Consider the following 14,162-nt stretch of genomic DNA (forward strand, 5'->3'; position numbering starts at 1 on the left):
AGATGTCGTTTCTGTCTCTCAGTATCTTGCTTCTTGTTGCAAATAGTTAAGAAATTCAGTTGTTTTTTTTTGTTCTTCCCAAGTCCTGTCAGTTTCTTGCTTATGACCCTAAGTGGTGAGTGAAACTCTCCCTGTCCCTGCCTCAGCCCACCAGGTGTTTAACAAAGGACTGACCCTCAGGCCTTCCTAAACCACGACACTACCTTTCTGACACCTGAGTCCCTTTCTTTTCTCTTGATTTTCGGAAGAGGCTTAAGGCCCCATTTAAGTCTGGGCGTATTTCTGAAAGGGAGGCTCACCCTCAGACAGTTCTTTCTGAGGGCACTGCAACTTTTCTTCTCTCTTTTTTGTCCCACAGGAGGATATCAGCATCACTTAACATAGCTAGCTGACCACAATCCCCCAAATTCTGCTTGATGAGCATCCATTGATTTACCCAGCTGTTCCCAAGCATTTTCAAGCTACGCTTCAATATCTTGTTCTTCTCAAGTTATAGTTCCCTGCGTGCTGATCTACATAAGTTCATCTGAAATGATACATACCACCCATTTGTTTAATTTCAGTGCCCACCTCATAGCACCTTGTAATGGAGTTCAGTTTGTGGCTAATTTTCTTTGTACCTCTGTCTTCATTCGCTTATCAGTATTCTGAGAGAGCTTAGGGATTTCCTAGTATCTGCAAAAATATTGAATCTACAATATATCATCTTCATTCATGCCTTTGGCAATATCCAGAAGTAAAGATGATTGTGGTTCTGTGAAACCCACATAAAAGTATTCTGTGAATTTAATACCTTGAATGGTATTAGATTGGCTCTTGTATCTTCTGAAGCTGCCAATTACTGATGCTTTCCATGTGTGCCTGGCTTTCCTTTCTTCACTCTTCAGTTTCATAGATATGACAAATATATTTCAAACCTACAATCAAAAATCATCTGAACTGCTAACTGTACAACAATAAAAATATCACCAACATCACGTAAATAAGAGCAGTAGTATTAACTGCATGGGGAAGTCCAATATTGTGGCATTTTTTGTTTGGCAACTATTTAGAAAAACTACTCATACGGAACAGTAAGCATGTATTAAAAAGCCTCTACTAAATCACACAAATGAGTCAGTCCAATGTACCACTTGTGACTCACAGATGATCTGCAGTGGCAACAAATAAGCCCAGCTGAAGATGCTGCCTTCCAGATGAAATACAACCCTTCATGTGCAGTTGCTAATGATGACCCATCACTTCTTGCTCTAATTACCAGAGGCATTAAGTCTGTTGCATTAGCTGAAGCATATACTTGGGTCAAGAGAAACTACCAAAACAAATCATCCCAGCAGATTTAATAATCTCTGACAGTTCTCTTGCCTTCTTAAACTGTTGCCGCATTTCTCCCCATTAGTGGATTAAGTGACTGCACAAAATGAGTAATTGTAGCTTGAATCCCTATAACACTTATGCTCTAACAGTCTTTAGCAGTGACGGTTCAGTACTGTTCAGAGTCTCCATTCAGAGGATACTAGCATAACATAATCAGGGTTTTTTGGGGGTGCACAAGTTCTGTGAATTTATTATATTTTTTTCACTTTGTCTTTTAACAAGTAGATTTGGGCAAAACGGATGCTTCAATGACAAAAACCTGGGATGGACTACAGGAAAAATAAAGTGCTGCTAATTCACTGTGACAGCATCAGAATCACATATGGATGCCAAATTGAAATGCTTCTCTGCTCATTCCCACCCCTCACTGATCAATACTTGGCAGGCTCAAAAATGCTCAAAATGACTATGCTGCTTGTTCTCACTGCCACGCGTTCTCACGTTAGCCTTGGGCCTGCACTTCATATCAAATACGTTAAAGGTTTATATCCTTTCCAAACTAAGCATAGCATTGGATCAGGTCCAGTGGTTTATCAAGCTTGCTATCTTTTTTCCATTCATGGCCAGACCGGACATGTCAGAAAAAGGCAAATAGCTTTTGCTAGAAATGAGTTCTCTCAACCTGGGAAGAGTTTTGAAATCCAAAATTATTTACAACCTGAATCTTTCCAGGCTGCAGTGTAGCATCTCCAAAGAAAGTTATTACTTCAGGATCACTAGCTGAGGATGCAGGAAATTCTGAAAACTGCTGTGATGATCATACTGCTACCCACCACTGACCAGCCTCAACCAGCAAATTCACAAGAATCCAGTCAGTTTTGCATGTGTTAAGAAGCAAGCCACTGGGCAGCAAACATAAATCATATAGCAGGGCTTCTAGTGTTGCCAAGATCACTGGCACCCAGTGTGGTAAGGTGTTCAGAGACCCTGGAAATTTCCAAGTTCATAATGGTCAGCTCAGAAGGTGTCAGGGGGGCAGGAACTTGGGAGCCCTGGCTGCATCAGTTCTGAGGCTCCCAGGAGAGCTGACTGAGATGTTGGGCAGGAAAACTGGCATTTTGAGTCCTAAATCCATGTATTGTCCTCTGGAAGTTCACTGAAATAGTACAAGTTCAGTGCATCATTATTTAAACACAAAATATTTCATTAGACTATTTCCAAGCATCTGCAAAGGACATTTTTCCTCTATCACTATGTTTTATCCATCACTAAACTACAACCACTGACCTGTTGTTTCAATCAGGATGTCCCCCCATCTTGAAAAACGACCTGTAGCCAACATTCATAAAAACAGGAGCCTTCCAGCACTTTTATTTATATGCCTAGGTGAACAGCCTGAATGCCAAAAAGGAAACACTCAATACCAAGGAGCTCTCACTGATTTAAACACATGGTTAGAACAGCATCTGGAGAAAACATGATGTTTGGCAGATCACAATGCAGCTGGAGAAACATTTAGCACTGGAAGTCTTGGCAGGTGAGAAAAAGCCGGCTCATTTCTGAGCTCAGAGTAGGTTTGCCTGGCTCCCAGTAAACTGATTATTTTCAGCTGTCAAGAAAAAGACCTTAAATCGAGAGGCACGATAAGTCTGGGACAGACAGACCACAATGGAGATTTACGAGAGCCAAAACAAGGAGCACACTTGCAATGATACTCTGTCTATACGAGGGGCTGAATCTGAATCGGACTGGACCATAGTATTTCCAGAAGCTGGTTTTTTTCCCATGGCCACCCTCCAGAGCACAAACAGTGTTAGCTTGTATTATTTTTATACTTTGCTGTTGTATCCAAATGGATCAGATTCAGAACTTACTGCTTGAGTCTATGTGAGTTTGAAGCAAATAGAACAGATCACCAGTGCTAAGTGAGAATAGTCACTCCAATACAAACTCACTTGGGAGAGAGCAGACTCAGACTGGCATCCCTGTTTATGCGCTTCATCCAGTGACCAACCAGTAAAAAAATATACAAGTGTTCACTAGAAGCAGAACTAGAAACTAGGTCTCATATCTCACAGGCCAATGACAGCTATGGACCCATAAGATCTATTGCTTTCTCTTGATGAAAATATAATTACTGGAGAACAAACAGGTCAGCTTTAGCAAGCAGCTGAGAAGGGTCTCCAGACCCAAAGAGCCTGGTCCTTGGGAGCTACTTCTGAGTGCTGGGAAATAACATTTATATGGGAGGGGAGTGAGATTTAAAAAAACCAAAAGCAAACAAAACAAAGTGAAGAGGGCTGGACAACCACATTCAGCAAGAGCTTGAACCACATTAAAGCAGCTGTGGCTTTGTATGATCTTGGTTAGTGGTATGGACAATCTACTGTAAAAGCTGTCTGATCAAACCTCCCAGCTTGTGTCATCTCACGCACACAGGTAACAGATACCAAACTTACACCCAACAGGTGATACGTCAACGTGGATGCTGTGCTGTGTTCCGAGGCTAACAGAGCATTGAGGAGAGAATGGAAAGGAGAAGCTGAAAAAACAAATGGGATAAAGAAAGAATTTGTTAGTATCTGTAGGAGTGGTTTGAGAAAAGCACAGGAAGGGGCCTGGCAGCTGCATGTTTTGGGTGGGAAGAAAGGAGGGGAGGAGAGACTCATTAAGAGACTCTATAGTGTGAGGGCCCTGGAGGGAAATAGTTGCTATGAGGGAGCAATTACACTACAGACAAGAATAAGAGCACCAGCAGAAGCAAGAAAAAAAGATGCTCTTTATTAGAAGTATGATATATGTACCACAAAGCAGATCAAGAGATTCAGCAGACAAACTATAGTGAGAACCAGCCTTGTCTGACAGAGAATCTCAATAGAGGCTTCAGTCAAGTCTTTTCAGAGAATTTCTAGACAGATCAGATCATGACCTGCAGTGCTATACACTCCAGCTTTAGTCACTGGAAAATGAGCTAACAGCCTCCAGGCCAAGCTGTGTCTGGCAAATACATACACTATTCTTTTAGTTGGCAACTTCTGAAAACTTGTCATCATCAAGAGCAGGCAGCAGGAGAAAAGAGAAGGAATGCAATTGAATTCTTCAAGCAAACACTTCCTTCTCTATCTTAGACCATAAAACTATACAGCTTCAAGCTAGTCCCTGTAATCAGCTGCCCAGCCCTTTCTACTTTATTGGCTGTTTTGTGCAGTCAAAGCCAAACTGCCAAAGGCAGAGGGTCAATCATTTGCAGAGCATCTGCTCCAGGCAGCGATAGGACACAGGGTACATATTTAGGGCTAGAACTAGTTAAATGCAGATTCAGGGCACTGAAAGAAGGAAGGGGGGAGGAGAAACAATCCCAGAATAAAAACACTGGGAATGTGCAGAACAAGTTGCTTGGCCAGGCTAGTGCACCACCATGCTGAGTTTGGGTCGGTCAGGAAGAAGCGGAACAGTATTCATAGGAGTGCAGGGTTATTCAGTTCATGCTACCAGGGACAATAAGGATCTCACCTAAGTGAAATTCTGCTCCATTCACTCCTCTCTTAACAAACTGAAGGCTAGCAGGGAAAAAGATCAAATACGGCTACAGCTGTAATTCAAAAATTTAGAGAAGATAACGGACCCTAAATTCAAACAGCCCAATATCCCTGAGAAAAAGCCGCTGTCCAAGCACTGCTTTCTGCTACCCTTGTGCATACTGTTTCCGAAAGCTAAGCCATCCCAAAAGTTCACTCTCCTCATACACCCTGCAAGGATCAAAGCATTAAAAATTAGTTTCCTAGAAATTCTCAGTTTTTCTATGACATCTTCATTGCAGCTTCAACAGAGATGCACCCTGTCCAGCATCATCATTATAAACACTAATTGAACATAACCCGTGATCTGGTGAAATCATACGGGCTCCATTTTATAGATCATAGTGGGGGTGGAGGGTTCAAGAAAACAACAAACTTTGGTGAGAAAAAGCAACTTACCCAGAGTTGGTGCCAATTTTAGCTGTAGTACTCACAGATTCTGTCACCGCATTGGTAGTGTGTATGTTGGCAGGGCTTGAAGAAGCTTGAGAAGACTTTTTCCACTTCCTTTAACAAGGTATTAATCAAACATTTCAAAGCGAGCATCAAGGAAACCAGAAAGAGAGCTTGACCCAAACAGAATACAGTTTGGACAAGCGCAAGACTCCCACTTATGTTTAATAACATACAACAGGGTGGGTGTATTTAGTAGCCACTGCAAATATATCCGTGGGTCAGTATATGCAACACAACTGGCAAGCTGCCTTGATGCAGGTTTAAAATTGGAGGAAAAAACCCAAGTATATGAAGTACACTATTACAGAAAAACAAGGGTGGCTGCACGGAAACCAGCACTATAAAAAAAACGAATGGAGCCTGAAGCTGGCAGGGCAGATCTTCACAAGGGGCAGTACTGAGGGATGGAGCCCCACTGCCCTCCTGTCACACAAGGGAGCTCTGTACTGACGCACGTGTGGCTCCTTGATGCAACTGCAAACAGAATACTTCCTCGAACAGCTTCTACTTTCACTTGAGCACAGAGTTGGGAAGATAGCACCTCATATTTTGGGAAGAGGTAGAAACTGTCAGTCAATTGCTAGGACTTGGACAGAGGTAGTCTCTACTATTTGGTGCACCCACCATTCAAAATCAGGTAGAGGATTTCTACCAAATCCAAGTGCTACTAATAGTGTTGGGAGGTGACAAAGCTTTGCAGGAGGTCTCGGAAGAAGCAGCAGTTGATCAAGAGAGGAATTACCCTACACTGAACAACTTCCTTTATGAGCAGTTTTCACTTGCACAAAGCGCCTGCATGCTGCTTATGCCTGTTTCTCTGCTTATGTTGGGCACACCCGCACAACAGCTCCATTATGACGTTAGCAACAGCAGGGCTGGTAAGCAGAGCAACTGGAAGACAGGTTAGGGATCAGGAGTCTCATACTGCAAGATGCAGCATCTGAGAGCTAACAACCACCTTAAAAAAAACCAAAACAAAACAAAAAACCCCAAACCTCCACATTAGAGCACTCCAGCTGAGGGATCTGGTCCATGGCTCAAACCATAGCTGAATCAAAATAAAGCTGAGCTAGATTTCTAATTGTTTCTGAATGTGCGAACTTCCAAGTAATCCCATTGTGCTGGTTTTGACTGGGTTATGAGTTCATTTTCTTCACAGTAGTATGGGGCTATGTTTTGGATTTATGTTCAAAACAGTGTTGATAACACAGGGATGTTTTAGTTTCTGCTGAGCAGTGCTTATACACATCCAAGGCTTTTTCTGCTTCTCATACCACTCCACCAGCAAGTAGGCTGGGGGTATGCAAGAAGCTGGGAGGGGACACAGTGGGACAGCTGACCCCAACTGACCAAAGGGATATTCCAGACCATATGCTCAGCACATGAAGCTGGAGTAAGAAGGAAGAGGGGAACATTCAGATTTATGGCGTTTGTCTTCCCAAGTAACTGTTAAGCTTGATGGAGCCCTGCTTTCCTGGAGATGGCTGAACACCTGCTGATAGAAAGCAGTGAATGAATTCCTTGTTTTACTTTGCTTGTATGCCTGGCTTCTGCTTTACCCATTAAGTTGTCTCTATCTCAACTCACAAGTTTTCTTTTACCCTTCTGATTCTCATCCCCCCAGAGGAACAACACCCACCTGCATGGATCAGTCAGCCTTCCTTTTAAGGAGTCCTCATGACATTCCCCACTGTAATTTTGCCAGGCTACTGCAAGGATTATACAACATACAGAGAAACAGACAAAATTGCCCACTTACAGCTGCAGAACAGGTTGCAGGATTGTAGTATTTTAGCTACCTTTCACAGTGGCAAAAGTGCAGAAGGGAAAATGAGATCAAAGGAAAGCTACAGTTTTTCTAGTGCATATTATCTCCTCCCTCCCCAAGACAGAGATAAATCTGACCAGTGGCATCTTTGTCATCTTTACTAGAAAAAGAAATGGCAGGAATAAGTAATCCATGAACCACTTTTCCAAGTAAGACATTATATTACCTGCTGTTAGCAAGTTTGACCAGTAAGAAGCTGAGGTTTCCCCACTCCTCTCTGCAGCAAGGATTGTTCATTGAAGGTGCTCTTAAGTAATCGATCAGGATTAGAGACCGTTATTCACCATGACAGAGAGAATTTGACTGCAAGTATTTGACTTGTCTCTGTGTAACCAACAAGATACAGGATGGCAATGCTGGAAAAAGCAGAGCTGAGTGTTGCTCAGAAGCACACTGATTAGAAAACGTCTGAGTCTAGTAAAAGTAAAGTAACTTTAGCTAAATCTGAGCCTGCTGCAGTTTGGAAGAACCAAGTAATTTTGCCTGTCAGCTGCTTGGCAGCTGGTAGGCAATGGTTACTACTGCCATCTCAACACCAGTACTGGCTGTTATTGGTAAGGGACAAGCACATTTCTCAAAATGTCCCTGCTTTCAAGGGATGGCACTCCCATTTGAGGACTTCCAGAGGCGTCTTCCTCTTGTCAGGGTGAAAAAATTACTGACAGCAGAAAAATTACAACAAAGCAAAATTTAGACCTACACTGACTAAAATAATACTAATACTACTACTCCTAATAAAAGAAACCCTCACAGCCATGTGAATCACAGTCCTTCCCATATATAATCTGTGGCCCCTTCCCCCATTCTTGGTCTCACCTTATTTTTCTGTATCTTGGCTCAACAAAGAGCACAATGCAACAGGCTGGTAATCAAACAGGCTCTAGTTACAGTAAGATACAGCCAGTTTGCAGACAAAGCATAGGCAAGCAAAGCTGCATTTAAGAGCAGCCCAAGGTAAACGCAGTTTCAAAATAAAAGGTGCATAGAAGGGTGCATCAATGTAAAACAGCCTTTGGGTATGGGAGTATGATCTGCCATACCCAGTGGCTGCTCACAGCAGCACTCCTTATCCTCAGGTAGATGACAACCAAACAAGTCCTTCAGGCCAGTAGTTCCCTGCAGTATGTAGTTGAAGCACATGAGAGAGGGAAGAACAACAAATTTGAATGGCTATGGGTGGAACTGTGCTGAGCATATAAACAGACACATCTGAAAAAAAGGCCCTTCAATCATCACCTCCATGGTGCAACAGCAAAAGCGAAAAACTAAAGTAAAATCAAGAGTATCTCAAGTACCAGAAGTAAGGCTCACAAGAATCGGAAATAATAACAGAAGACAGCCTTTGTCTGGTAACTTCATATCAAGGGATGCACAATACAGGTGATTTTGGATGCTGGTATTACTTCTTATATTCCAATTACTCATTCCAGAATGGCTGCTGATGAAAAAACCTGGAGTTCAAAAAACTTCAAAATACCTTGTTTAAAGCTTCAAGAGATTCTAGAAAGCATATGACAGGTTAATCAGAAAAGATACTTAAGATGGTTGCATTTTTCTTTCACAGTAAGCAACACAAGAGCAAAGGATGACTTTTGCAGTGGTCTGTGCCCAGGAAGTGTGAATAGGGAGTCTGCCTGGATTACTGTTCTTAGCTCCATATTCAGGAAGAGTAAAATGCAACATAACACAAGGTCTTGAATATTATATTATGTAGACCACCTGTCTTATTTAGTATGTACACTTTAAAATACTGACAGATTAAGTGCTTTGGCATTTGCTCAAGGGACTAGCTATTCAAGGAAAATCATTAAATTTTTTTTTCAAGTAGGCACAGAGATGTGAAAGCTCTGGTACCCAGCAGTTTAAAATAGAGCACTGATCCCTGTTTCCCACAGTAACTTTTTTTCAGATTCAGACAATATTTTCTTTTGTCACTGGATGGAGGACAGGAAATGCAGAGAAGCTATTTATCACCTGATTTCCAGATAACAAAGACGAATGTCCAAATTCTGCCATTCCCTGCCAAGATGTTTAGGCAGAAGCCCTGAGGATGGGGACTATGTTTTTGTGCATTTGCATGGCACTTTAAAGAAGGGATGTTAAGTGCTAACCAGTGTTGGCGGACACTCCCCCAGCACAAATGTTAGTCACACCACCACAGACATTTTGCTATGCTAAACCCCCCAAAGTGTTTCCAGTCTTTCAACATCAATCAGCACAACTGAGGCCAGTAGTAAATTGATTCTTACATTCCACTGGTGCCAGTTTTTGTTAGAAATGATTTGTGATAGATATGGTGGAATATATTGATTAGTACTGACAGTCCTAGTTTCCCAGGCGCTTTGTTAGCACTGCCATTCCAAAATGACCTGCTTTCCACCTTGTCAATTTTCTTCTGCAGAGTCCGTTATAAATATCTATTCTATTCTGAGAGCTTCAGCCCCCTCCAGAAGATGAAACAAAGAGGTCAGGCAAGTAAAAGTCAGCACAACAAAATAGGTTTGCAGTGTTGCAAAAGAGCTTGTTTTTATTGAAAGACACTGTGTCAGGGGAAGAAAAGGCACAAAATAAGTTGCAAAGACATTACATGAACTGTATGAGTCAGAGACAGTATCAGAGCTGTTATAAATCACCTAAAAGTTGGCTTATCAACATAGGTTAGCCTCTACTAAAATCTTAAAAGAAAAAAATGTGTTTCAAACGCTCAAAATCATTCAGAAGTTAAGTGAGAATGTAAAGACCACCAATATTAACTTTGACTAAATTCACCTGGGCTTACCACCATCACCCTCTCTATCACAGAAGACAGATATCACTGGAAAATATGTAGTATTACAGAATTATTTTTAAAACCCATTTACATTTTACAAGTTAAGAACCTGATATTTACATTTTGTACCTCCAGTGAAGTACAGTACATACAGGTAAGGCAGTATGCATAGGAAATACATTAAGAAAAGAGAATAGGTAAGTGCAATTATTCTGAATATTTCAGCATTTGTTATGGCCCCTCACCTATGGCAAAGAACATCTTAAAAAAAAGATGGATCCAACAGCTGTTCACAGAACATAGGAATATACCACCACAAAAGGTCTATTGTGGAAAAGCTTACACTGTCTTTAGTTGTGAATTCTCAGATCAAGTATTCTAAAACCAGAGTAGTCAACAGTACAGCTTGGGGTTAACAGAAGCACACTAATACAGGTAAAGAAGATATAGTACTTCTGAAAGGTATCAATCCTCATTTTAATGTGGGAAGGCTCATAACACTTAGCATTCAAGTAATCCAAACTAAATATTGAAAAATACACACACCAACTACATACAACTCGATTTTTGTTTGAAACAGTGAATCTATTCCCCCCCATTCCCACTTTCCTGTTACTCAACTCTCAACTGGCATGGCCTTACGATTGTTGGTTCAAAATTAAACTGGCATGAAGAAACAATACAAAGTCTACAGAATATAAAGACTACAGAAAGATTTGTTTTAATGATGATGAAGGTTTGAGCAGAAAGAAAGTCATTTACCCCTCTGGCTGCTCCTCTGGTCAAGTGTAGATCTAAGTTCTGTCTTCTGAAATCAGCAGGGATGCAAATGTAACCAGACACAGAACTTGGCTATAAATGTCTGATTATATCCTTAGGAGTTTCATTTCCTTGACCTAAGACAACAGTAGCACAGAAAGGGAACAGAGTACCAACTACTGCTCACAAAAACTGTCAACCCAAACTGTAAGGATTTGATTTGCAAGAAAACCCTGTACAGTCATGTATTCAGCATAACTGTCAGGGTTTCGGTAGTGAGGGACTGCAGGGTGTCTTGTGTAGGAAGAGACCAGGCACTGTCCTGTGCTGGTCCCAGCAGCTCAGCAACAGACAGCAGAGAAATCACAGGATGGTTGAGGTTGGAAGGGACCTCTGGAGTCATCCAATCCCCCTGCTCAGGCAGGGCTACCTACTAAAGCAGACTGCATAATCATATCCAGAGAGCTTCTGAATATCTCCACACATGGAGACTCCACAACCTCTTCAGGCAGCCTGTGCCAGTGCTCAGTTACTCTGACAGTAAAGAAGTGCTTCCCTATGTCCAGATCCTCCTGCGTTTCAGTTAGTGCCCACTGCCTCCTGGGCACAGTGGTTACTGACCCACTGCACTCCACTGCCAGAGGAGTTTCTGGCACTTCTGTAAAGCATGTTTAAAAAGGGCAGTAAATGCCAAGAAAAAGAGATGACTGCTATGAAAGTAGGAGGAAAAAAGGGTAAGACCATGCCAGCACAAGAGGAGCAGAAAGGAGACACAGCTGAGCAGGAGAAACGCCAAAAGAAAATCACGGCCAGAGCAGAGGCTGAGAGTAGACTCAGGAGGAGTTACAACTCTAAAGGGACTGCAGCCAGTGAAGAAACCCACACAAGAGCAGTTGAGTAAGAAACAAGGAGCAGTGAAAGAACAGCAAGCACAACTGACTGATCTCAATCTCCTGTGCTTGCCTGATGCTTTGCTGAAGTGACTAAGCGTAACATCCAGCCAAGGAACTGGAGGCCAACTGGGGGATGGCAATGGGGGAAGAGCTGGAAGAGCAGTGTCCAGAAGAGAGCAGCAGTGTTTTCCTTAAGTGTTTTATTTATTTTTTCTTTCAATACCAAAACTAGTAACTAAAAGCTCTTTTACTGGCAATAAATTAAATTGTTTAAAACTCCAACTCAAAACTTTATTGCCCCTGAAAAGTCATGTCTTCAACTCAGGTCAGTATAAAATCAAGGGCTTTCTGGTCCTTTTAAAAGTAAACAGTACACACAGGAGAACCCATGTTTTACGTGTGTAACTATTCTGCTCCTTCAAAAGCTTAAGTCTTTTAACTAAATTTAAAAGGCGTTTAAGAAAAAATTTAAACAGAAGGATGACTTGTATTAAGTCATCGATTCCTACATAAATAAAAAAAATATTTTCAAGTTTCCTAAAAACCAATTAAATAGACAATTGACAAAAAAAGCTGAACATAAAGAGGTAGCTTAAAAAAATCGAAGTATTACTAGATTTAGAAAGGAAAGGTAGTGCAATTAAAGCATCTGTATAAAAAAACATATTTCCAACTTCTACATGACTTACTCAAATTTTAACAAGAACAAAATAAAATTTGGGTTAGACTTTAGGTAGTGACAAGGAACAAAGACTCAAAACCAGTCTTTTAGAGGCATACTTGAAATCACAGCAACCACAATAAATTCTTTTGTCACAAATCACCCAGCAGTTGTCTGCTCTGTAACAATTTTCATCAGTATCTGCAACACTGACTTTTTTTTTATACAAACTAACATCAGAAATGCCTGTCTCCCAATCAAGTTTCCATCATTTAAAAACATTTTGTTTGAACACAGATACATCTCATGGGACATCAAGTAAATAAAACTTTCAATATTGGCAAAGGTTTTCTTACTGCTGTACTTTTTGCCTGCGTCCTGATAAAGTAGATATAATATGAGCACCTCAGATGTGTTGGTGGGAAGCAGTAAAATGCACACTACAGACCGGTTTCCTCTACAAATCTTTTGTAAATGAGGATGGGCAAGTACTTACTTAAACATACTCCATTCTATAAGCTTGCTGTATAGGAGAGGACCCTGACACCCTGTGGTCCCACTTCATTCTGCATATATAGTGGGGAAAGGTAATTTCTTTTAAAACCCTCTTCTGGGGGCAGCCAGCCCTTGCTCCACAACCTTTCAGCCACCTGCCTATTTACTGGCAAACAAGTAGCCATGATAGGGCTGAACTGCAGTGAATTTTATTTGTAACAGGGATTTAAACTCTGGACATTATTATTTAGCAATGCCTCAAACAGACTGTGCTTTTTACAGAAATCTGCTAGATCCTATGAAGCTCCAGGCAAGCTGTTATTAGCAATGCTAATCTGCAAGGCTGATGAATGAACTAAATTCCAGTGTGCAGTTTTTAACCAGGTTTTATCAGTCTTAGGAGTGAGCTTTGACATTTGTAACTCAGAAGCAAACAGGCTCTGCAGATTTCTCCGTAATGGCTACATGGCATAAATTCTGCTTGTTCTACAAAACCTCCACTTTGTCTTAAATCCTTCATTTAATTTCTTCGGTTTCTCAGAAACAAAAGCTACTTAACTGAACTGAGCAATGAAAGACGAGCAAACAAAGGTAACTAACTCTCTGTCCCCTAAAGCTCCAGAGATGCTTGTAAATACCAGTTTTAGCAGGTTGCATGGAAGAATTCCAAATGAATGCAGCTAGAACTAGTTTTGGATCATTGCTTTCCAGCAATAACTGTCTTTGGCACTTATATAATCCAACTCTATGATATTACTTTACACACAGTCCCATATCAAGTTGGCTGAGGAAATTAAAAGACAACTTTTAGAAAACAGGCACTTCAAATTAGAACAATCTGCTCCCTATTAGGCAATACAGGAGCTTCTTTTCAGAATGACAGAAACAGCCAGTAGTACCAAAAATAAGATGAAAAAGTTCAGTAAATTCAGACTGTCAGGGTGAAAGTTTTACTCAGCTCTATTAGACTTCAACAGTAGCACCTGGAAAATCTGAAGGCTACAATAGACAGGACAAGGCATTAAAAATACATAGCATGGAAAAATTCTGTAAATTTGTTCACCCTCCAACTCTACATTTAGATCTGTTACAGAGGTTCTCTTATGTAGGTATCTTTCTTACACTTAATACACCTTTAGTAAGATACAAGCAGTGAGACTCAAAATGCAGCTAAAGCTAAGTGTCCTGTTTGGTAAACAGCTGAATATAGACATTTCTGACACAGGCCTTAAGTGTGTCAGGCCAGACTAACTTCCACCATCAAAAGACAGCACTGCTCTTGGGCTTTTCTGGCATATTTACTGCAAGGCTCACAATTTGCGTGCACAGATGCCTAGATGCAGTTGTGTCAAAGAGCATGATCAAAGAAATTCTAACAGGGTGTGAAAAGGTATACATGGCACAC

This window comes from Pterocles gutturalis, unplaced genomic scaffold (assembly GCF_000699245.1).
Source record: "Pterocles gutturalis isolate BGI_N339 unplaced genomic scaffold, ASM69924v1 scaffold2770, whole genome shotgun sequence".
Lineage (NCBI taxonomy): Eukaryota > Metazoa > Chordata > Aves > Pterocliformes > Pteroclidae > Pterocles > Pterocles gutturalis.